Source organism: Saccopteryx leptura, chromosome 2 (assembly GCF_036850995.1).
Source record: "Saccopteryx leptura isolate mSacLep1 chromosome 2, mSacLep1_pri_phased_curated, whole genome shotgun sequence".
NCBI classification, from domain to species: Eukaryota; Metazoa; Chordata; class Mammalia; order Chiroptera; family Emballonuridae; genus Saccopteryx; species Saccopteryx leptura.
In genome coordinates, this window is record NC_089504.1 from 183,648,510 (window position 1) to 183,672,471 (window position 23,962).

A 23,962-nucleotide genomic window follows, 5' to 3' on the forward strand; every position below is an offset into this window, starting at 1 on the left:
AATGAGTCAGGGCTCTTGAAAGAGGAAGTTGCCCTCCCTCTTTTGGGTCAGTCTTCCAAGGATAGAAGTAAACCTTTTCAGACTCACTCCCTCTGCACCCTCAGAGCTTGGAAAGGTCAAGGTCACCCATCCTCAAAGGTTTGGCTGAAACCTGGATATCTTTCCTTCAAAGTTTAGAGCCTTCAAAAGTTCTACCTGCTGTCCAGCCTCGGTCACTGCTTGCTGTCGCAAGAGTTAGCTTCCCCAGGAGAAGTGCTTCAGTCATACACAGGGGCCCTCTAAGCCCCCTCAGCGTCCTTCCAGACACTTCTGCCTCATGAAGTCAGAATAAGGGCTGTCAACGCTATCAAAAATCAAATTGCTCCTGGAGCTGTGCTGGTGACCACATAAACCCTTGGAGCCTTGCCTAAATTGTGTAAGTCAAGGCCAAATTTGGACTAATGGATATTCTGAGTAATAGAAACAAACAAAAGAAACTTCAAGCCCTGTTGGACAAAGGTGCCATCCCACAAGTAGATCCAAAAGGACTTGTATCAGCCACAAGTTTGGGTAAGTGAATTCTATTTAGAGGCAGGGGCTATATAAGAAGAGAAGCCTGGGAAGCTTTTTCAGGAAGGGGAGTTTCAGAGGGAACGAGAGAGGGTAAGAGCCACTGAGTGCAGGAAGCTGTGGAGGACCATGAGATACAAGCCAATGGGGGAAGAGAATGTTGGTTCCCATTGGACTGGAGAGAGGGGAGGAATGGAGAGAGAGGAAGGAGGAAGATGGGTAAAGCTCCACTAGCTGTCCCACCTGAACATTTGAAAAGCTGTGCCTTGTGCCCCTTGCTCTATGTGACTTTAGGGAAACGCACGTTTTGGAGATCAACTTTCCCCCTAGAGGTCCCGAGGGCCAGTTCTCAGGACTCTTCTTCTTCTTGGACTTTGATCCAGTCAAGTACAGATGGGTTGTCACCATGGTGATGGGGGCCTGGTGGCACTGGATCTCCCTGGCTTGAATTTTGTCTTATTCCCCCATGCCCTCTCTCTCTTAGGAAATAATTTCTCATTTTTCTTGGCCTTATATATACCATATGTCTCTAGCTCAGAGAACCAAGAAGCACTCCATCACTTTTAAGCTGGGCCATGCCACCTGCAGGCCCCTCCCCTCCCGCACGTATGTTCACACAACTGGGGCAAGTGGTTAGCTTCCCCATGCCCCCTCCAGCCTCTGTCCCCTCACCCTACCCTTCTTATCTTTCAGACTAGAATTAGAGCCTTCACTCCTATGGGGGGAGTAGAAGGGGCATGGTCAGAGATCCTCACAGCTGGATGGCAGCTGAAAGAGCCCCATCTGTCCTGTGTACTCATAGTGGCTCCCTGAAGGGGACCAATGACAATGGGAAAAGGTGCTGGCAAATCATGTGGGGAGTGGGGAGAATGAGGGAGGGCTGGAGCTCACACAAGGGATTCTCTACCTGGTTTGGTCTGGTCTGGCCTGGGGGAGGTCAGATGCTCAACAAAATGTTCTAGGTCTTGCAGAGGGACTGGCACCAGCACTTGGGGCATCTGCAGACCCTTCTTCCCCACTTCCCTCTCCTCTGCCTCTCCCACTCACCATTACTGTGGAATCCAAGGGAGGACATGCCTGTCACAGGTGCTGCCCTCATCCCCCCCATGACTCCACGCCCACCACCCTAAACCCTTCCACTAGTGCCAGAAACAGCCCTCTGCAGGGCAACTACCATCTAACTCAAACTCTACTTCAGAGACAAATTTGTTTCCCAACTGGTGCTGTGGATAGAGAAACTGAGATGCAACCAAAACAAATGCTTCTGTCTCCTCTCCTGAGGGGCCAGGAGAGCCACCGCTTTGTCCAAGAATTGCCACTCCCAGGCTGATGTGAAGATGTGAGAGGTGAGGCTGGGGCAGCAATGCCCCCTCTTAATGAATGCATGGGAAACATAAGGGCTTCCCGGCGTCAGTGCCGTGGAAGGCCCTGCCGGCACCTGCTGCTGCTCCTCCTTCTCCCCCTCAGTCAAGATAGACATTTGGGGAAAGCTCAGCCCACAGGCCAGGGCTAAGAAATTTGGGCTGGAGTGCAGAAGTGAGTGACTGTCCTCAGTGTTTCCTGCAGACCCTGCCAGGCTCGGGGTGCCATGATCTGGGTCCTGCATCAGACCCACTGGGTCATTCCACTGAAAACTTCCCTGGGGAATATGTGAGGCTGCTGGACTCACTGGAGCTGAAAAATAAGCTCATGGCCAGCAGGCTATCGCTATGGGGCACCCAGTGGGCACGGGACTGGCTCCGCTGGCAGAGGCACGAGGAAGGGCTTTGTCATTGGTCTCGCACTCCAGGTGCCACACTAACCCTAAAAGGTCCATATTACAGATGCTGGGGACGCTCATGCCTGCACATAATTCGGGGACGCTCATGCCTGCACAGAACTCCATACCCTCGCCCGGGGCCAGACTTGTGAGCACACGTGAATCTCAGACACCCAAGCCATACACAAGAAAGAACTTCCCTGAGCATGAGATGTCACTGCTATACAGTGACATCAGCAGAAGTCCTCTCTTCTGAAGGCAGTGAAAGACACCCTGTCTTGCTGTGTGAGGGGTGAGGTAAGACTCCTGTCTGCAGGCAGATGGGTGGTAGAGACGACCCCTCAAGATCCTTCCCAAAATAAGGCAGAACAGAGGAGGTTATATGAGAGGGGCACGTGGAGGAGGGGACACACAGAGAGACTGACCAACTGATGGAGGGATTGGAGGGCCGGGGTGGGAGGAGCAGGGTGGAGAGATGAATGGTCCCGGTTGGACTGATGGACGATGCCCGGGTAGATGGATGGCGGTTGAGGTTTGTTTACTGGCAGCCCCCAGCCCACCACTGCCGGGGGAGAGGAATGGCGGCTGGCACATCAGAGGGCTCTTAGGGAGGCTCAAGGAGATGATTTAGATGGGAATGAATCAGCTCCATATGGATTAAGTGTCCCTGCAAATCCCAGGATCTTACAGATGAGGGGACAGGGCAAGGGCACTGAAGGGGAGGGCTGGGTGCGGAGCAGTGCGGAGCTGGTGCAGAGACACAGGCCTGCTGCCAGTCGGAGGGCGTCCTCAGAGGGCACAGACATGTTATGGAGAGGCCTGGCAGGAACACCATCCCTCCCTGGGCCTCTCCATAACATAGTCTCTCTGGCTTGATACCAGCCTCTAGGAAAAGACTGTTGGAGTGTCCTTTCAGGGTGGGTTTCTGTCTCCCCTTGCTCTTCACTCCCTTTTTCTCTCTGAATCTTCCTGTGTCTTTCCATCTTCAATTTTCTGTCCCTCTCCATTGCTCTCTACTATTCCTCTCTCTCCCCTCCCCCAGCCCTGTCTCTGCTGCTCTGTCTCTTTCACTAGTGGTGAGCATTCCTGTTCCCGGGCAGGCTGCAGCACTGCCCTCGCTCCTGCAGGCCCGGTACCTGTTCTCTCACTGGCCCTCAGCTTTGCAGTTGTTAGGGGAACCCGGAAGGCAGTTTAAAGTGGTTTGGGGGGAGGGGCTACAGAAAGTCCTTTCTCTTCCTCTGGGCCCACCCTGCTGGCAGCCTTCCTTCCTTCCAGTGCCAGGGGGAGCTCCGACTGGGTCACCTGCACTCTGCTGACTAGGGCAGGTCAGCAGTCCATGTGTTCCCAGGCCACCTGCAGGCTGTGGGCTATTGGAGGCACCAACTCCCCACCACACCTCCCATGCCCCATGTCAAGGACCCTGGAGCTGAATGTGGTTATGAAGCCGGCTGCCACGTGGATGACCTGGATCAGAGCACGGGGTAGTCATATATGACAATCGGTTGAAATATCACAGCCACTCTCCCCCCCCCCCCCAACCCTACTAGTGATCTATGGGCTTCGTGCCCTGTAAAAATTATTTATCGGAGCCTCAGAGTGTCCTGATTTAGTGCCGCTGCCTCTGGGGCCGAGGGGCCTGCCTGTCCGCTGGAGCCTAAGCATTAAACGACACTAAAAAGTTAAACGGCCAACGTTGGGGGCTCACTTGAAGAGACGCCATAAAGCTGTCGGAGCCGCTTAAATCAGGAGCGAGGATTCCCCGGAACATCTCACCACATGCTGCAAGCCAAGAAGGTTCTCCTACCCCTCGGCACCGGCCTAAATGCAGCTGCCCACATGGGGCAGGGGCCAGTTGGGCTGGGGCTTGGGACAGAGAGGTAGAGGAGGGCAAGGATGACCTCCTCTGCACACCTTCATCACCCGACAGGACCCAAGAGAGTAAGAGGTCATGTCCACTCCTCTGTCTGTGACCTCTGGCAAGCCGGGTCAATACTTTATTCATTGAGCTACCCAGCCAGGCTCAGACCCAGTTTTTAAAGAATCCCAGCAGAAGGCAATGTGGCAGTCTCTTCCAGTGGCCCATGTGGGGAAGTGCTTTCCTGGCGTCTCACTTCAATCCATGTTTCTATGGATCGAACTGCTGGAACTCAGTGTCTTCTTGCTCGGGGGTGGAGAGGGCGTCCTGTCCAAGCCAGCCTGTGACTTCTGGTCTCCTCCCCACAGCTGGCAGGGCTCTCCGAAGAACAGAGCCCACCCTTGGATCACTACCCTCCACCCAGGCATCCCTGGTTGCCGGCATGATATTCAAGCTTCACAGAGATTTTTCCAGACTGCATGTCAGTCCATGCTGCCACCACCAGGCCACACACAAGAGGGAAGTGGGTCTCCGCAGGCTGTCCATTACACCTTCTTTCAGCAGCAGTAAAACTCGCCTCTTAAAACCTCCGCTTGGGTCCCTAATATTTGCCTGGCTATATATCTCCGGTGATATATGGACAGAAATCGCTTGTAAACGGCTATAAAACCTCTTAGTTGAGCTGGGGAGGAGGTGCGTGAGGGTGGGTACAGCCCAGGCTGCAGGAGGATCAGAAACAGAGCCAATTCACTGAGCACCCCAAACTTGACCCAGATCCCAGGGACAAGGGGCTGAGTGTGGAGCTCCGGGGGAAGAATGGAGGAAAGAGAACCAGGGGAAGATCTTCAAACCCCTCACGTGGTATTATGGGGCTGTCCCACCTGGCTGTCCCAGTGATGTGCTGTGTGGCCTTGGGCAAGTCCGCCAGGGGCTCTGGGCCAAGGTTCCCATCACTAGTGAGGATAGTGACGCTACCCAGGCTCCTTTATTAGGTCATCATGGGGATCAAATGAAGAAGAACAAAGAATTAATTAGTGCTTCATAAACCAAAGAAGTTGCAGATATTGGGCACTGCCCCCAAATGGGCATGGTGTCTTTTGAAGGTTTACTACATGCTGGATACTTTACCCAATTGTCTCTAATCATAGAGTAGTCGTAGATGTTACTGTCATGTAGCTACTACTGTCTCCATGTTACAGGCGCAAAACCTGAGGTTCACAAAAGTGCACAAGGGTGTCAGTGCCAGGGACTGATTCCAGAGCTGGTGCCTTTCCACATATCAGATTGAAATCCTGGCAGCAGTGGGGATAACAGGTAAGACACTAGGGGGACTTCCATCAAAGATGGGGTAGATGCTAGGACAGATGGCTTCTCTTCTGGATCCCTCTCCTTTCCCAGAGCACAGGCCTTTCCCCCTTGGAGACTTCGTTCCAGTCCTCGAAGGGCCTGAGGGTTAGGGGCTCCCCTCAGCATATTCCCAGTCACTGTACCCCACTGCTCAGAGACACAGCTCCTGAAGTGGAAGGGGAAACCTGCAGCTTTTTTTTTTTTTTTTTTTTTTTTTTTTTGTATTTTTCTGAAGCTGGAAATGGGGAGAGACAGTCAGACAGACTCCCGCATGTGCCCGACCGGGATCCACCCGGCACGCCCACCAGGGGCGATGCTCTGCCCACCAGGGGGCGATGCTCTGCCCCTCCGGGGCGTCGCTCTGCCGTGACCAGAGCCACTCTAGCGCCTGGGGCAGAGGCCAAGGAGCCATCCCCAGCGCCTGGGCCATCTTTGCTCCAATGGAGCCTTGGCTGCGGGAGGGGAAGAGAGAGACAGAGAGGAAGGAGGGGGGGGGGGGAAGCAAATGGGTGCTTCTCCTATGTGCCCTGGCCGGGAATCAAACCCGGGTCCCCCGTATGCCAGGCCGACGCTCTACCGCTGAGCCAACCGGCCAGGGTCGGAAACCTGCAGCTTTGTGGGAGGTCACTCCCTCCACCCAGGAGACCAGGGACAACAGGTCTTGGGTGGGCCAGGGGAGGAGTGGCTTTCTCAGGGACACGTCAGCAGGTAAAGGCTGAGATAGCCACAGTCCCAAGGTCCCTGACCCAACCCCCCACAAGCTCCAGCCCATGACTATCCCTCTGGATACCCCTCCCTCTTCTAGCCTCTTCCCCTAACCCTGTGTCCCCTCTGGTTACTCCACACTCCCTCTCTCCTCCAGCATCCCTCTGAGAGCCCCTGGTTCCTTGCACTGTTATCCCACCATCTCCTCCCTAATAATGTCCATCCAGCTCCTGGATGCCCTTCCCTCCACCTTGAGCCCTAGTTCTCTTCTTCCTCTCTCTCCAAGTCCCTTCAACCCCTGGCTGTCCCCCATGGTTACCCACCCTTTCCCTTGCTCCTGGTGTCCCCTCAGCTTCTGGACACCCCTTCCTTCCATGATCTCCCAGCCCCTACCCTTTCCCTAGTGTCTCCCTAGTCTCTTCTCACTCGCCCCCCCCCCCAGTACTCCCAGCCCTCGTCCTGCCCTTTATCCTTTTCTTGTGACAAACCAGGACAATCAGTAGGAAGGCCACCCTTCTGCCCTACACCTCCCCTTCCCTGGTGGCTCCCATCCCCAATCCCACTTTTCTTTAAGTTTCCAAATCAACCTTCCTCCAATAATAATGACAAAGCAGGAAGCTGGGCCGGAGGACAGTGCAGATTTTTCTTCTTGACACGGAGTTTCCGATTAAAGGCAAAGGGACATAAATCCTCCAGCGTAATTGCCCTGCTCCAGCTTGGAGCCACTGGGAAGGGAGGCTCCCGCCCCCTCTGCCCCTACCCCTAGGAGCCCCACCCCCAGCCTGAGCAGGGCTTGGTCTCCAGAGCCTGGGCTGGGCAGGGAAGGGAGAAAGCGTGGCTGTGGGAAGGGGGTGGCATCAGTCTAAGTTGAGCTCCCTGAATCTGCCTTGCAGGGGTCCCAGACCCAATGGACCCACCTCAAAGCACCTTGCCCCAGCCCCAGGCAGCCCCTCGACTCCTTACGTTGAAAGCATGCTTTATATTTTGGCAAAGCTTTCCAGCATTCATGATCTCATCTGATTCTTATAAGGACCTTGAACTTTATTAAACAAGTATCAGATAAAGGGTGGGGCTCTGAGTGATCAGCCAGCACAACTCCCCTTGTTTCACAGATAGGGAAACCAAGGCCTGTAGAAAGGACCAGCTAACAGCAGAGCTGGGACTGGAATGCTGCCCAAGCCCCCATCACAACTGTCCTTCTCACAAACCAGGGTAGGACTGACACTGCTTTACTCCATCAGATAGTGGGCCCAAGTGGCCTTATCCCAAGTGGTTTTCTCATCTGTCAAAGAAGATTTTTTTAAAAGTCAGAAATGCTTGATGTTCTCTCTAAGCTTAGAGAAATAAGACACTAACAGTGTGGGTAAATTGCTCAAGGTTGAGGGTTGCGGGCAAACCCTGGAGTCCCTATGCCTCCTAACTCTGCATTTCATTCTCCTTACAATTTTACATCCAGAGATTCTAACCTCTGGTGCCTGCAGGTTGAACTGACAGCCCTCACTGCCTATAGACCTGCAGAATTACCAACGAGAACCCTCCCCAACTCTGCTCCTCTCTTCTCTTCTGATCTTGCTACCCACTCTCCTCCTCCCTGAAGCCCTCCTGACCTGAAACCCTTGATTACACTTTCCTTTTCCTCCCTGCCCCCCTCTGACTATGACTAAGTCAGCCCTGGTGGGACTCTCCTTCATCAGACCAGGGGGTGGACCTCTGTGTCTTCCCTCTGAACCGCCATCATCTGCACCCTTAGTGTCCACCCTGATCCAGACCTGAAACAGAACTGCCCAGTAGATGCATGTACATTTGGACATTGTCTGGTTTCCAAGGTCCTGGGAACCCAGCAGTCATGTCTCTCTTCATCATTGAAAACTGCCACAGAAGCCCTAGGATTCCCACATCAACTGGAAACACTCATGTCTTCTGGGTTCCCCTGCCCCACTAGGGGCCATCTGGTCTGTTTACCTCCCAGACCCTTCCCCCAGGTGAGGGGGCCTTCAGCTCGGGCTGAGTAAAAGAGAAGTCACTTCTTTGTTCTACTCACCCATCTCTGAATAAAACTGGACCTGACTTATTTGTGTAGAGTCTCTCAAGGTCTAATCTCCAGGTCTCATATTCAAGTTCCTTGGACATCCTGACAAAGTGGCAGACCACAGGGTCCCTCTGCCAGACCTGGACAGACATCTTCCATGCTCCAACCAGCCCACATCCAGCCCTGTGCACCCGCCTTTCCTTTAGCTGCAGCGAAACTCAGTGGAGAGCAAGGTCAGGGAGGGTTTTTCAGTCTTCAAGAAGGATGCCCTGTCTGGTCAAGAAAGAAAGCACTCTGGCCGGGGTCAGACGGCCAGCTCAAAAGGCTCAGGCGCTCCTCAGGGAAGGAGCTGAGTTGAGGTACCTGTGCTATGTTGGGTGGCACTGTAGCACACTTCCTGGGCCAGGTAGTTCTGAGTGTTACCACAGGGGTTGGGCATGTGATTGTAGGTTCTGGATGCTGGTGTAAGGTTTGGGGATTATTGCAGAGTTGCCTTGGGGATTAGGGTGGGGTGTTCGGGTCTTTAAGGTAGGGTTTCTCTGGAATTTGTATAGGACTCATCTGTATAGCATAGGCCAGAAGCCTGTGCTTCTGCCTGGGCCCAGAAGGGAAGGGAGCTAAGGTGTAAAACACAGCCAGGAGGTGAGGGGAGGACAGAGGTGACCCAGGTTCCCAGAAGAGGGAAGTAATCTGAGGTTACAGGACAGCAAGGCCCTGCTCCCTCCCATCTTGGTATTCAGGTCCAAAACCTTGGTCACCAGAAGCATTTACTGACAGCAAGAGTTTGGGGTTGTGAGAGTGATTGAAGGCCAGATACTGTGCATGCCACTAGCTTCCTATACAAGGAAGGACCGTGGAGAAGGGCCTAGGCAGCAGGATGGTATTCCTGGGTGTGTGTCCCCTGCAACAACTAGGCTCTGCGCTCCCACCTCAATCTAGAGCCCTACCTGGGTGTTACTGAGCTGGGGAGAACCCGAAGGAAAAAGATATAGCCCTTTCTCCTGTTACCTTCCAGGGATGACAGACTCTCATCTTGGACCCAGATGAATAAATGGAGAATAGTTCTTGCAGTTTAATCATGGGGTATTTCCTGAGAGATGGAAGTGTGGAGCAAGGATTGGGCAGACAGGTGGTAAGAGGGGGGGGTTCCCAAGCAGAAATAGGCTGAGGGCCATTTCAGAGGTAAGCACAGATAAAGGTGAGTTCTAGCTTTAGAGACTCAGGATAGAGAACTCTTACATTCATCAACCACTCAGCAAACATTTGCAAAGACAGCCATGTATTAGGCACAGCATCAGGAGACACAGATAAATTAGAAAGGCAGGAACAGCAATTGGAGAGGCTCCCAGAAACTCGGTTCCTCCCCCCAAAACTTGCAGAGTTCTCCAGGCCCATGCTACCTCCATGTCTCTCCAACCCAAAAGAAGTCCATTACCACCTGACCAGCTGGTGGTTCAGTGAATAGAGCGTCAACCTGGAACACTGAGGACCCAGGTTTGAAACCCCGAGGTTGTGGGCTTGAACTTGGGCTCACCAGCTTGAGTGCAGGGTCACCGGCTTGAGAGTGGGATCATAGACATGACCCCATGGTTGCTGGCTTGAGCCCAAAGGTCGCTGGCTTGAAGCCCAAGGTCACTGGCTTGGCTGGAGCCCCCCAGTCAAGGCACATATGAAAAAGCAATGAATGAACAACTAAAGTGCCACAACCACAAGTTATTACTTCTCATTTCTCTCTCTTCCTGTCTGTTTCTCTCTCTGTCTCTCAAAAAAAAAAATGTCCGTTACCTATAACTCTGGCTCCCTTCTTCCTCAGGGTCCCACCACTGCTACTCCCCCACTCCAGCCCCTGTCACTCAACTCTGCCATGCTCTTTGCCTCTAGGCAGACTTTAGAGCATCTTCTGGGGCCACAGCAGAAGCAGAAGGAATTGGAGCTACACACTCAGAGTACCTTCCCAGCAGCAGGGAGGAAGAGCGCTGAGGAGTTGAGCAGAAAGCCAAGAAAGAGACGAGTCCAGGCCTGAGATCCTCTGCCAGACTTTGAGTCATGCTGGGAGAAGCATCATTCATTCACCCAGGGGTGGAGATGGGGCAGGGGGAGAAGAATAAAAAACACCCACATCCCATTAACCTACTTTTGCAACTTCATTAAAACAAAGTCTCCGAATGTTGCCATAAATTGTCTTCTGAGGAGAAAGCCAGATGCAACATCCAGTTCTAGCAGTGAAGTCCCTGAGAAGAGGCTGGAATATATAGCCAGGACTGAAAGGGACAAGTGGTGGCTGGGGGGGGGGGGGGGGTCAATGAGGGGCTTTGCAGGCTGGGCCAGTCTGGCTACCATATTGCAGGAGCTCCTCCTGGCTCCCAGGGCAGCCACTGGGTGAGGGGCAGGGAGAGGATTTTATATAATATTGTACAGTTGCTCCCTGATCAGGAGTCCTTGTAGCTCGTGGAGTCCTTCATAACATACCTAAAAGCTCTTCTCAGCCTCTCAAAGCCTTCTAAAAGCCCAATTCTGCCCCGTGAAGTCCCCTTCTCCAAGGTATGCCCGGAGCATTAGGCCTCATGGGCCCAAGTACAGAAGATCCAGCAGCCTGCAGGCAGCCTGGTCCAGGGGAAGGGGCACTGGCCCATGGGCCAGCAGGGCTGGGCACTCACTCCACAGGTAAGTGATCTGGATCCAGTCCTCTATGAGTAGTGACTGTGTGTCCAGGCCCTGGAGAGGGACTGCCAGGGCTCAAAATTCACCTTTGCCACTGGAGGACTCAGCCAAGTTATTAAACTTCTCTGTGCCTGTGGTTCTCATGGGAATAATGATACCTCAATAAATATTGAGTCTTAAATGTGATGACCCATGGAAAATGTATAGCACTTAGGACCTGGCACATCCTAGGGGGTCAAACAACCATGGGCTATTGTCATTATTATGTACTTATTTATCTAGGGTTTCACAATCCTGAAAAGGACCCTGGAGTTCATGGAATCTGATTATCCAGCTTTATAGATGAGGAAACTGAGGCCCAGACAAGGGAAATAACTTGGGTCAATATCAGACCCAGATTTCCTTTCTCCCAATCCAAGGATCTTCCTCAACACATTCCCTCTGGGCCTCAGTTTCTTCATTTCTACAATGAAGGGATTAGAGTAGGTGAGTGGTTTCCTTCACCACCACCAGCATCACCACCAGCACCAGCACTGGCACTGGCACTACCACCAGCACCACCAGCACCAGCACCGGCACCACCAGCACCAGCACCAGCACCGGCACTGGCACGAGTACCACCAGCACCACCACCAGCATCACTGCCTTGGTACCTCTTTTCAAACCAGCCCCACTCAGAATTCTAATACACGAAGGTGGACTAGGTCTGGAGAAAAGAGTACAAAGGCAGGCGGCGGGCTGGAACCTGAGCAGCAGCCCCTCTTTCTGCCCTAGCAGAAATAGCTAGAATTCCCACAAAGAGCAAGAACTCCCCAAAATCACACTGGGAGAGGAGGGCGGCCTATAGAGAGACTTCCTGGGGCTACGGGTTATTTCCACACTTGCTCTGCACAGAAAAGGGATGGAGGAGGGAGAGACACAAGGAGTGGCCCAGAGAGCCTCCACTTAGAGCTGCTGTCCGCCTGCCCAGTATGCACCACCCTGAATGCCTCCACCCTCCAGTGCTCCCCAGCTCTGAGCCGCCACACTCCCACCATAACTGCAGCCCAAGAAAGCATGGCCATAAAACAGACATCTGCTTTAATTTTCACTTGAAGGGGCAATTTAGCACAGGCTGTTTGCAAGCTGTTGGTGTTCTTTACAAGGATCTATCATGTTTTCCCAAAATGCTCTCCCAAAGTGGATTCCCAGGGTCAAAGTTCATACACAACTATTTAGGGGGAAGTGGGGTTGGAGAGCGCATAGGAGGTTCTGGAGAGTGGAGAGTATATATTTTTCCATCAGATCAAGAATGGCTGGGAAACTAAGAGCAATAGAAAGTCAGGAGAAGACAGCCCCTGCTCAGAGTCAAGTGCTGTGTGATTTTGCCCAACCCTCCTCCCTCTCTTGGCATCCCACAAGCAGAGGCTAGTCCCAGTCATAAAAAGGAAACATTGTGACTCAGGCCCATACACTTATTCACAATGACCCGGATACTGGGATTCACAGCCAAACCAATTTTATGGCATCCTGACTGGCATTGTCTGCTCTTGGCTCTCTCTAACTCTCACTTTCAGCAGCTTCGTGCCACCCCCCTCCAACAGACTGCTGACTCTTCTCTGGCCTCAGTTTCCCCCCTTGACTCCCCCTCCTGCTTGTTTTCTAGGGTCCTTCTTCCCTAGGAGAAAGTACTAGATTTTATTAGATCCTCCCAGCTGCTTTAAGGAGGGGAAAAGTCACCAACATGCCTCCTTCCAAAACTGAGCTTGGTTCCTTTCCCTCGATTTTCCCACAGTCCATTCCCTCTTCCCTCAAGAGCCCTGGGCTGAGAGGCCTCAGTAATGTAAACCTCCTGCACCATAAACAGAGCATCTGCTCCCCAGTCTGGAGGCACCAAAGTCCTTGGAGAGCACAGACTGAGGAGGGGCTGGGAAGGCAGACCCCAGGGTCCCCTGAACATACTCCAGATCCCCAGCTCCTTACAAAGAAAGTTTCCTGTCTCTGTGGTCATGTGGAGGCTGGGGGCACAGCGGTTTAGGGTACATTCTGATCCAAGTCCTCTCTCCCAGGGGTGACGTAGGAAGTGAAAAGGAGCCAAAGGCCATAATGTAGGACAGGGGTCTCCCCTTACTGTAGACCCTCCCACCTCCTCACACTGAGGAATTTTCCTGGCCTCTGTGAACAATTCCAGCCTCCGTATTCCAAGGGAAACATGATGAGGCAACGGGGACATGTCTTAGGCTGGGTGAGATCCCAGAGGTCAGGGTCAGATGGGGGCAGGATGTCCCAGAGGCGGGGGAGTTGGGAATATGGGAACCCGGGTAGCAGGAAATCTCGTGAGTCCTGCAAAGCAATGTCTGCACAAGAGACTCCGGCAGAGGAACTAACTGGAAGTTCACTGAGGCTTTCTGCAGCCCAGACCCCCAGCAGGCTGCAGGTTGGGGACCCTACTAAGGTCTGATGCTACCCTCCTGGGCCAATTGGAGGAGAGGTGAGGATGGGTTCTCCCTAGAAATAATCAAGAAAAGAAACAGAGCAGAGCCTACATGAAAGAAAGGGGACCTGGGTACAACTCCCCAAATAACTGAGTCCCTGTGTGCATTGTGTGCATGAATTAAGCTTCCCCCTACTGAATCTTCTCAAATGCCCCAAAGAAGCCTTCAACATTAATGCAGTTTTCATATAAATAAGCTGAGGGTTCAAGAGGTAAAGGAAGTGGTCTAAAATCACATGTAATTGTCTACACCTGACACCGGTTTCTTGGGGAGGCAGGGGAGCTCTCTGGATCCTTGAGTTTAATTGCCATTGACCTACTTACCACTCTCAGCCTCCTCACGGTCTATGGTGAAAGGGACTGTATGTGCATCCCTATCTCCATCATCACCACCACAAAAACACAGACTCTTAGAGTAGGGACATCTCACCTCCTCGTGATGTCATTGTGAGCCTGATGCCCAGAAAGGGCGAGCTGCTTGCACCCTCAGGAAGGGTCACACAGCCAGGAAGAACCAGAGCAGGCAGTTGATCTAATTCAGATGGACGCTCTTCCCAGGGAGCCAGGCTCTCGGCTATTTACATATACCAATGCCAGGCACCATATTGGCACCAGGAAAATAAATATGAATAAACACAGACCCTGCCATGAGAGGCTAAAAATGGGGAGAAAGGGTCCTCCCACCCAACCTCTAGAAAGACTTATTCTCCAGATGTCAAGGATCAAACTAACAAAAAAGTTGCTGTAAAATGAAGCAGTCAAACAGGCCCCCTGAAGGAGGTACATCTAATCCAATAGAGATGAGAGTGGGGGGAAAGGCACATCCCCTGGTGACCCAAGCAGGAGGAGGAAACGTAAGAGCATATGACCCACCTTCTTGAAGAAGATACTCCTGTTGGAGAATTATGGGGAACCAGGTTGGGAAGTCAGGCTGAGACCAGATCGGATCCCCTTGAATGCTAAGCTAAAGAGTCTGAACCTCACCCAGGGCACCAGGGAGCCAGAGGAGGTTTTCGTCTGGGGTAAGAGGAGTGAGTACTCATGCAAAGAGGGTTATTAGGAAATCTGCCCTGGAAGTAGCTCACAGGGCAGACTGCCTAGGAGAAAGTCTGAGGTGCCCAGCATGTCAATTTGAGCATCAGCATGCTATCTCTAGGGGTGAGTGTGTGCACAGTGTGTGGTGTGTGTGTGCAAATATAAGCATAATGCTAAGGTCAGGAAAGCTTGGTTTCACAAAACCATCCTGGTCTGCTCTGGGGGGCAGATGATGGATAGCCGGCTCCCCGCCCCTTCTGTCTCTCTCATCACCACCCTGAATGGGTAAGAAAGTTGCCATTACCTCCCATCCCACAGACATTCTGCAGGCCTGCACCCCAGCATGCATATAAAGAAACCCGCCTGCCCTGGCCAGTTGGCTCAGCGGTAGAGCGTCGGCCTAGCGTGCGGAGGACCCGGGTTCGATTCCCGGCCAGGGCACACGGAAGAAACGCCCATTTGCTTCTCCACCCCTCCACCGCGCTTTCCTCTCTGTCTCTCTCTTCCCCTCCCGCAGCCAAGGCTCCATTGGAGCAAAGATGGCCCGGGCGCTGGGGATGGCTCTGTGGCCTCTGCCTCAGGCGCTAGAGTGGCTCTGGTTGCAACATGGCGACGCCCAGGATGGGCAGAGCATCGCCCCCTGGTGGGCAGAGCGTCGCCCCATGGTGGGCGTGCCAGGTGGATCCCGGTCGGGCGCATGCGGGAGTCTGTCTGACTGTCTCTCCTTGTTTCCAGCTTCAGAAAAATGAAAAAAAAAAAAAAAGAAAAAAAAAAGAAACCCTCCTAAAAGCAGACACAGAAACACACCCAGAACAGAAAGAGCATTTCCTCACCTGACACATTCCCCAAATCTCATGCCAGGGTACTATGAAAGATGAGGGAGGGCTAACCAGCCCACCCAGAGCTCTGACAGGCAGTGAAGTCCGGTGGTGGGAGACAGGAGGCGCTGTTGTGCAGACAGGTCAACCACCCGAGTCCCTTGTAAGCATGGACAGGAGGAGAAAATGCCTTGGAGAGATAGAGATCAGGGAACCATTCACAACAAGGGTCACAGGGACCATTAGGTACCCACCCACCTGCCCCTTGCCTCCCTGCCCACTACCTTCCTCACTACAAGCGCCGACTGAAGTAACAGGGAGACCTGCCTTATCAGGACAGCTATTTTATTTTGTCCTCCTTTGACACCCTGGGTACTCAGGGGCTCAGGCCACCCTTTCCCTTTCTTTCCTCAGACAAGAGACCCCTAAAGACAACAGCACTGTGAGTAATAATTCTGCTAGAACTGTTGTTACTGTGACCTACAGCAGTGGTCCCCAACCCCCGGGCAGTGGACCGGTACCGGTCTGTGGGCCATTTGGTACCAGTCCACAGAGAAAGAATAAATAACTTACATCATTTCTGTTTTATTTATATTTAAGTCTAAATGTTTTATTTTTTTTAAATGACCAGATTCCCTCTGTTACATCCGTCTAAGACTCACTCTTGACGCTTGTCTCGGTCACGTGATACATTTATCCATCCCACCCTAAAGGCCGGTCTATGAAAATATTTTCTGACATTAAGCCGGTCCGTGGCCCAAAAAAGGTTGGGGACCACTGACCTACAGTATCAGTGAATAGTGATTAACAATGATCACAGCCATGCTATCATATCCACTGACCCTAGGGAAAGGGGACTGGTAGCCAGGATTCCTGGGGCTGTTCACCAGTTTTCTGCTCACCCTGCCCTGGTTTCCCTTCTTACAACCCATGGAGAGTCCTAATTTGGAGATTCATAGGGTATTGGAATCAGAACAAATATTGTAGAAGTCTCATTCCCTCATCAATCACCATCTCTGCCTACTTCCAGCCTGGGCAGTCACCACCCGTCCTAAGGCATCCTCTATACTGGTGAATTGTTGAATGCATGTGTCTGCCCCCAAGACCTCGGTGCCCTTGTGGAGAAGTCTGGAGGTCTGCCACCTTTACAATCCTGAGAGCTACCCCATCCCTCCCCAAGCCAGCCCAGACAGAGAGCCTCCTGCACTGATCAACAACCTACTCGAATGTCCAGTTCAGGGTCATCCAACGCCACCTTCCAAAAAACCACTCCAAGTCCAACCTCATTCCCTGCTCCCCTAACTCCAGCTGGCTTCTTCTGCAGCTATGTGCCCTGAGCCTCCCATTAGGCAGAGTGATCTGAATCACCTGCAACTTCTCCTTCCACATTTCTGTCTTTTGCTCCAGTATGTCTCATCCTTGACTGCCAGGAAGTTCTCTTTGACATTTAACCTGAATCTTGCCCTCAGTGGGAAGGAGAAAAGTCATTTATTTAAAGTTCTATCTCAGAGTGAAAAAAAATAAACTCCTATCCCAGCTTCCCAGGTCACTGATGTGATAGGTGTGATGTCCTTTGTCCCCTCTATTAGCCTTCTGGAAGCACTTCCCCTCTCCACACACCAGGCCAGTGCCCCCACAGCTCACACCCCAGAGCAGCTCAGGGGATGCCTGCCTCCAGGCTTGGCTCTAGCTCAGATATCAGCCTCAGCCCCAGCAGAGCAAGGGGAAACCATTGCACAGCTCTGCCCCCAGCCCTGGCTGGAGAAAAATATAATTAGGAGCTGTGCAATCCCTGTCCCCCAACAGGCACAGCTGAACAGATGCATCCATTATCGGGGGGGGGGCAGCAGCCAAACAGGGGGCACTGTCACATGGCTTGGCAGGACCCACAGGAGGGCAGGAGGAGGCCTTGGGCTGGGGATTGGCTGATCTGCAGCTGGAGCATCAGGGCTGTAGGGATAACCTAAGAATGACCTTGTGGGGACTTTAGCCCCCAGTCTCTGCTCCTCCCTGGAGACCCTTCCACCTTCCCTGGTTCCTAACCCACAGCCCTACCAGCCACCCTGGCCTTGGTATTTTTTCTTCCCTTTCAATGCTACCCATCTAGGGTGAAAAGGCCTTTTTTACTTATTAAAAAAAAAAAAAAATAGAAATAGCATCTTGTGTGCTTAATAGATCTGAATGACTGCGGAAGGTAGGTAGTTTTCTGACCTAAATAGTGGCTGATGAGTTATGAGAAACACTTGGGTTTGTAGGGAGAAAGAAAAGGAGGGAGGGAGTGGCCCTGTTCAGATGGAGAAGTGTTTGGTGCAGGAGCACTTTTCTCTAACTGCTTGCGTTAGTGCCAGAACATGAATGTGATAGAGTGTGCGCTGGCAGCTGTGTACACAGCACACTGTGTGGGTGCAGCCTAGGATGTTTTGCACACTTGCACTGACCTGGGTACATTACTATGTGCTGCAGTGCACCTGAGCAAAGATGGGCATGTTGACCTTGACCTTCTCCCTGTGCTTGTGCACAGGCTCATGTTCATATATGTATACATGTCACTGGGCTTGTCCGAGCACACGGACACAATGGGCTTTCACCTTGCCTGTTTCTGACCCAGAGAGGGGAACACCCTCCACCACCACCACTACTTACCTGTTCCTTTGACCCCTCAGTACATCTCCCCGCTGAGTGGACAGGGACACCCCCACCTACCAGAGCCAGAGGTCAGGCAACAGCTGGCAGGAGAGGAGAAAGGGAAGAGAGGAGGGGCGGCTTCTCCAACACCTGTGAAGGTTCTTCATTATATATGCAAATGTCCTTATTAGAGATGCAGAGCACTTTTCAGAGCTAATGGCTGCTGCAGCCATTTCTGTGTGGAAGTTCCGAGCAGAAGGAGACTGTGGGCTGGGGGAGAGGGAGCAGGCAGGGCCATTGTCCACTGACTGAGCAGTGCCATGGCTCCCATTCCCCAAGACCTGTCCTGGACAGTCCTGGGGGCAGCGGTGAGGAGCCCATGGCAGGGGCTGAGGCCTGCTATAGTCAGGCACAGACAGATCAGCAGGCCACAGCACTAGGACTCCGTTTGGCCTGGGCAGGCAGGCCTAACTGGCCCCCAACCCCCATCCCAGGTCAAGACTTACCAGCAGGTCGGTCCTTTGAGGAGTACTGCGGCCAGCTGCACAATCCCTACCACCACCTCTCTGTCCACACAGCCCAAAGCCAGGGTCCCTCTGGATCTTGGGGCAGGTGACCCTGGTACTGCTTCACAGGACGCTAGAGGCCTCCTCAGGTGCCACCTACACACAAATACACACACTGCTTCCTAGGCCTCACTTCTTCCTTCTCCCAGCTCTGCCACTGAACCCCAGGACAGTCTCATTGCAGTATTTTTCTGTTACCCCACTCACAGAGAAAGGAGCCTAATTCTCGTCACCACTGCCTCTTGGCCCCATTGCACATTCATTTATAGTCCAGCCATTCCTTGGGGCCGCCTTATTCTTTCCCAACCTCACTGCCACCAACATGGCACCAGAGACAAACACAAACCCACACACAATTTACACACACCCTCAGAAACATGCAATCACTCCCCTTGTCACAGGGGCACACACTGTCCCATTTGTATTAACTTGCCTTTAGACACATACTACCTGACCAGTTGGTGGCGCAGTGGATAGAGCGTCGGACTGAGATGCGGAAGGACCCAGGTTCAAGACCCTGAGGTTGCCAGCTTGAGCGCGGGCTCATCTGGCTTGAGCAAAAAGCTCACCAGCTTGGACCCAATGTCACTGGCTCGAACAAGGGGTTACTGAATCTGCTGAAGGCCCGTGGTCAAGACACATATGAGAAAGCAATCAATGAATAACTAAGGTGTCGCAACAAAAAACTTATGATTGATGCTTCTCATCTCTCTCCATTCCTGTCTGTCTGTCCCTATCTATTCCTCTCTCTGACTCTCTCTCTCTGTCCCTGTAGACACATACCCACACTCACACAGTCCTGCTGGCCTCTGCTGTCCTTGAGCGCACACATCACCCCATTTTGGATACAGAGTCTACAGAGACCTCTCTTGCCCTACCCCCCACCTCTCCTTTCTTCGGTTCTCCCTCCTCCTCCCGGCCTCCTCCCTGGGCACCCGTTTGCCAGGGTTATTTATAGAAGCAAGCGATAAATTCAGTGTGTTTCTCAGCGCGCAAAGCTATAAATAATGGCACAGATCATTAAACCCCGAGAGCAGGCCCAGCCGCCCCACAAACAAGATGAAGTACAAACCACCACGTGAGAGGGAGAGAGGGAGGCGCAAGGCAGAGCCCCAGACTCAGGGCCTGGGGGCCTCAACCCACACCCTGCAGCCCAGTCCCAATGAACCTGGGCCTCCACAGGGCCTACCTGGGTGAGCACTAGGGGAGGGGAGAGAGCAGGCTGGGGAATAAGGCTCATGGCCACCTAATTTCCATACCCTCCCCACTCCCTCTTATACCCTCTTTACCATCTCCCCATCTTCCACCTCTCTCTTCACATCCCTCACTGTTCTTTCATCTTTTCCTATATTTTTTCTTCCAAATCTCTCCTCTTTTCCCCCTCTCCCTTTATCTGTCCATTCTCCTTCCTTTCTCCTTTACCTTCTGCCCTTCACTTCTCCCTTTCTGCCACCTGTTCTCCTCCCAGCACTTCCTTCCCTCCACCCCGCTCCCCAGGAGGGGCCCTGAACCCTCTGAGGAGCCCTCAGAGGCAGAAAGTCCCCTATCAGCAGAATGTGGTGCTGGCTGCTGATTCAGTGACTGTAATCTCCCAGGCAGAGGCAGCCGTGGCAGGGGGCAGGGAGGGGGAACAGGGAAGATGGATGAGGAATAGAAGAACAAAATGGCACGGACACCAGGGACAGGCTCCAGGCTGAACGAGGTTCCACGGAGTGGAACCAGAGCCCCAAGCTTCAGCTCAACCAGCACCTCCAGCTGATCAGTCAAGCAACACAAGTGCTTTCTGGGTACAGAGAACCGACACCATGGGGAAGACCAGGCAAATGGAAAGGAACAGAGGGGACCAGGCAGGGGTGGCAGGGAGAGGGTGTTGTAGGACTCAGAGAAAGAGGAATCAGAGGAAACCAAAAAAAGCAAGGGGCAATGATAGAAGGATGACCCTACCCAGTCTCACCTGTCCCCAGTTCCAGTGTGGACTCCAGAACAGCTCCACTGTGCTCCTGAGTCTGGGCCACAAAGTAGGTTTTGGAGCCTTGACCATGCCCACCATAACCCTCCCTCCTTCCCTGTTAGGAAGTAACTCTACCCTTTGGGGTTCACTCAGCCTGCCTCAGGCCCACACGTTGAAGGTCTCCCTCGGTCCCCACCCTACATCACCTGCACTTGGAATCTGTCACCCCTTCCTACTGGGAAGCTCTTATCACATCCTGTTTCAGTATGAGCCTCTCTTGGGAGGACAGATCCTACAATCCAATAGGTGCTGTAAGGGGCCCAAGGAAGCCAAGTAATGCTTGGCTCTTTGAAGCATAATCAAACCCAGGGATGGCAGTCAGTCCTCTCCTTCTGCAGCTATGTTAGGTAAATAGACTTCAGATGAGGCAACAGGGATAAGACTCCATTTCAACCAGAACCCACTGGTGCTGAGGGTCGGGAGATGTGACAACAGGGCAGTTAAAGCCTCTGAAAGTTAAGGGGGACGCCATGGGCCTGAGCAAGGCACAGCCCAGCCTTGTGGCCAGGGGTACACGAGAAAGTCTTCGAGCCTCCCGCCGGCCCCTGCCCTCCCCACCTCATGGCCAAAGCAGCCATCTGGTCCCCACGTGCTCCCGTTGGCCGCTGTGAGGCAGAGCTCGGTTATTTGCCCAGGGATTTATAGTAGGAGCCAGGATGGCAACTAAATCCCCCAGCCACAGAGGTAAATCAGTTGCCTCGATGGGCCCGAACCAGGGAACTGTCTGGCTGGGAGGTAGCACAGCAGGGCTGAAGAGGAAAATACTTGTCCCTGCTCCCTGGGGACTGCAGCCAATAAATCCCCTCAGGCGGCCATTAGGGCTGGCAGTCTGACCAGGCCTTGAGGGCTGCCAGTGCTAGTGGCAGAGAGGACACCACTACAGGCAGTGTCACAGAAACAGGCTGCCGCTGAGGGATGGGGTGGACCACATCAACTTCTCAAAGCTGCCGGGCTAGTCGCAATGAGTAGGAGGCTGAAACCTGTTTCCCTGGAGGCAGGGGAAGCCGTGTTACAGCAAAGGAGGGTCGGTTCTCCAGAGCCAGAATGCCTGCACCCAAATTCTGGCTCTGCCTCCCATTGACTTTGTGACTGTGAGCCAGTTACTTACTTCCCTATGCCTTCGTTTCTTCAGCTGTGAAATGGGGATGAGAAGAACAGCTACTTCACACAGTTATTTTGAAGATGAAAAGATAGTGCTTAGGTCAGTGCCCTGCAATGTCCCCTTAGCAGCACGGACACAGAGAGTGAGCTCTGCCAGCTAGGTTAGGTCTGGTCTTGGACAGAGAAAGGAGAAGGAACAAAACGACTTTTGCAGGAGTTCGGGGGTGCCAAGATGATGTTTAAAGAAAGAGGGCTCTTTTAACCTCACTGGGAGAGAGAGTAGGAACAGCTTCTCCCAAGGCCAGTACTGATTCCTGTGGTTGAGAGCTCAGTCTCCTCGGGCAGACAGACCTGCATTCGAGTTCCAGCACTTACAGAGGAGGATTTAACAGCAGGCACACCAGGTGAGCGCCCTGGGCCCCAACTTCTTAAGGGCCCACAAAACCCCAACTTTACACTTTTTTCTAATATAAGGGGCCCAATGTTTTCTTCTGCGCCTGGGGCCTCAACCGACCTTAGTCCACCTCTGGATACTTATTACCTATGAGACCGTCAGCAAGTTACTTAACTTCTTTCACCTGACAGCCCTCATCTGTAGATCAGGGATGCTGACAATTTTCACACGGGGTTCGTGAGAAGATTACATGAGATTAAGTGTTTAGCGGTGCCTCATTAGATTTTAGTCCTGCTATTACTATTATTTTATTTCATCGTGTGAATGAGGACCATGCAGTGAAGCTGACAGGGCCCGAAAGGGAGCAGAGCAGGGGTAAAGGCTGGGAGCAGGGGGCAGAGAGACCAATTCGGAAAGGAAGGCAGAAAATAGAAGAGGAAAATGGAAGCAGGAAGGGTAAGATGGGAGACTTAGAGGCAGAAAGAGAGAAAAGGGAATGAATGGCACAGAGATGAAGTCAAGGGAGAGCTGGGGTGGAGACGGAGGGAGGCGGAAGAAGAGGACTGGAAGGCAGCATGAAAAGAACGAAGTCTCAGAGCAGGCGTCAGGGAAGGGGGAGGGGTACCGGGGGCTGTGGGGGGCACTGAGGGCAAGGGAAGTAAGGAGGAGTGGCTAGAGAGAAGAAAGAAGAAAAGAGACAGGAGTAAAGGCTGGGAGACAAAGGAGGAAAAGAAAACCAGAGATGGGCAGCTCCTTCCACAAACATGATTCAGCAGGTGCTGCTCCATTGTCCCGTCCCCAGCTTTCATTTTCAGCTTGGCTTCCCCTTGACCTCTCTCCGGCACCCCTCCTGCCCCGAGAAGCCTCTACCTTCTCAGGACTATGCCTCCGGGCATGTGAGGAAGCAGGGAGGGTGAGGGGTTTGGACTCTGTTCACAAGGAGGTGAGAAGGGCAGTAAGGAAACAGTCCCCAAAGCAGAACAGAACCAGGGCTCCATGCCTCTTTCTGGCAGCTCCCTCTTCATCAGCAGCAAAGAACTACAAGGTTGGAATAGTACTTATGCAGCTAAAGCATTAGCATTTTGCCGTTCATAAAGCATTTTACAAGCCCCAGAGTCTGACATCACGCTCTGTGATATAGGTGGTGTTACCCTATTTTATTATTTTTACCATCAAGCAGTCATATAAAAGTTACCACCTGCCAAGCAAGCACTTCACATGTGTTAACCCGCTTATTCCTGACAACAGTGCTATCATTCCCATTTTACAGATGACAGACTGAGGTTGAGATCCTATGCCTCACCTCTGCTCTCCCTGTCTTTGCTTTGACCTTTCTATTCTCCCATCTTCCCTTGTCCTCCCTTATTCCCTTCTTCAATTATGCTGCCTCACCAAACTCTGGGCTGGCTTCTTGTTCACTCTCCAGTGAGCAGCAAGACCCAGTATGCTAGCATATGATCAGCACCCCTTCACTTGGGGGCCACCAGAAAAGTAGCAAGCAGAAAGAAATCAGAGTGTAACTGAAGTGAAATATGACAGTATCTTCAGAGATGCTGTTTTTCCCCACTTCCCTCCCCAAAAGATTGGAGATAATCTACCACATAAGACACAGACATAAAAGAACCATTAAAATACCCATGAAAGAGTAGGAACAGAGGCCCTGGCTGGGTGGTGACTCAGTGGTTAAAGCAGGGGTCCCCAAACTTTTTACACAGGGGGCCAGTTCACTGTCCCTCAGACCATTGGAGGGCCAGACTATAAAAAAAACTATGGCCTGACCTGTGGTGGCGCAGTGGATAAAACGTCAACCTGAAACACCTGAGGTCGCTGGTTCGAAACCCTGCACTTGCCTGATCATGGCACATATGGGAGTTGATGTTTCCTGCTCTTCCCCCCTTCTCTCTCTCTCTCTCTCTCTCTCTCTCCTCTCTAAAATGAATAAAAAAATTAAAAAAAAAACTATGAACAAATCCCTATGCACACTGCACAGATCTTATTTTAAAGTAAAAAAAAACAAAACGGGAACAAATACAA

At 52.5% G+C, this 23,962-nt stretch overlaps 1 long non-coding RNA gene across 1 annotated transcript; it reads left to right on the plus strand.

Annotated features, from left to right (window-relative positions):
• Positions 1-493: 493 nt before the first annotated feature.
• Positions 494-10,401, plus strand: LOC136395240 (uncharacterized). Its single transcript, XR_010749298.1, has 3 exons — positions 494-549; positions 5,363-5,477; positions 10,126-10,401. It is a non-coding gene; the product is annotated as an uncharacterized lncRNA (long non-coding RNA).
• Positions 10,402-23,962: the final 13,561 nt, after the last annotated feature.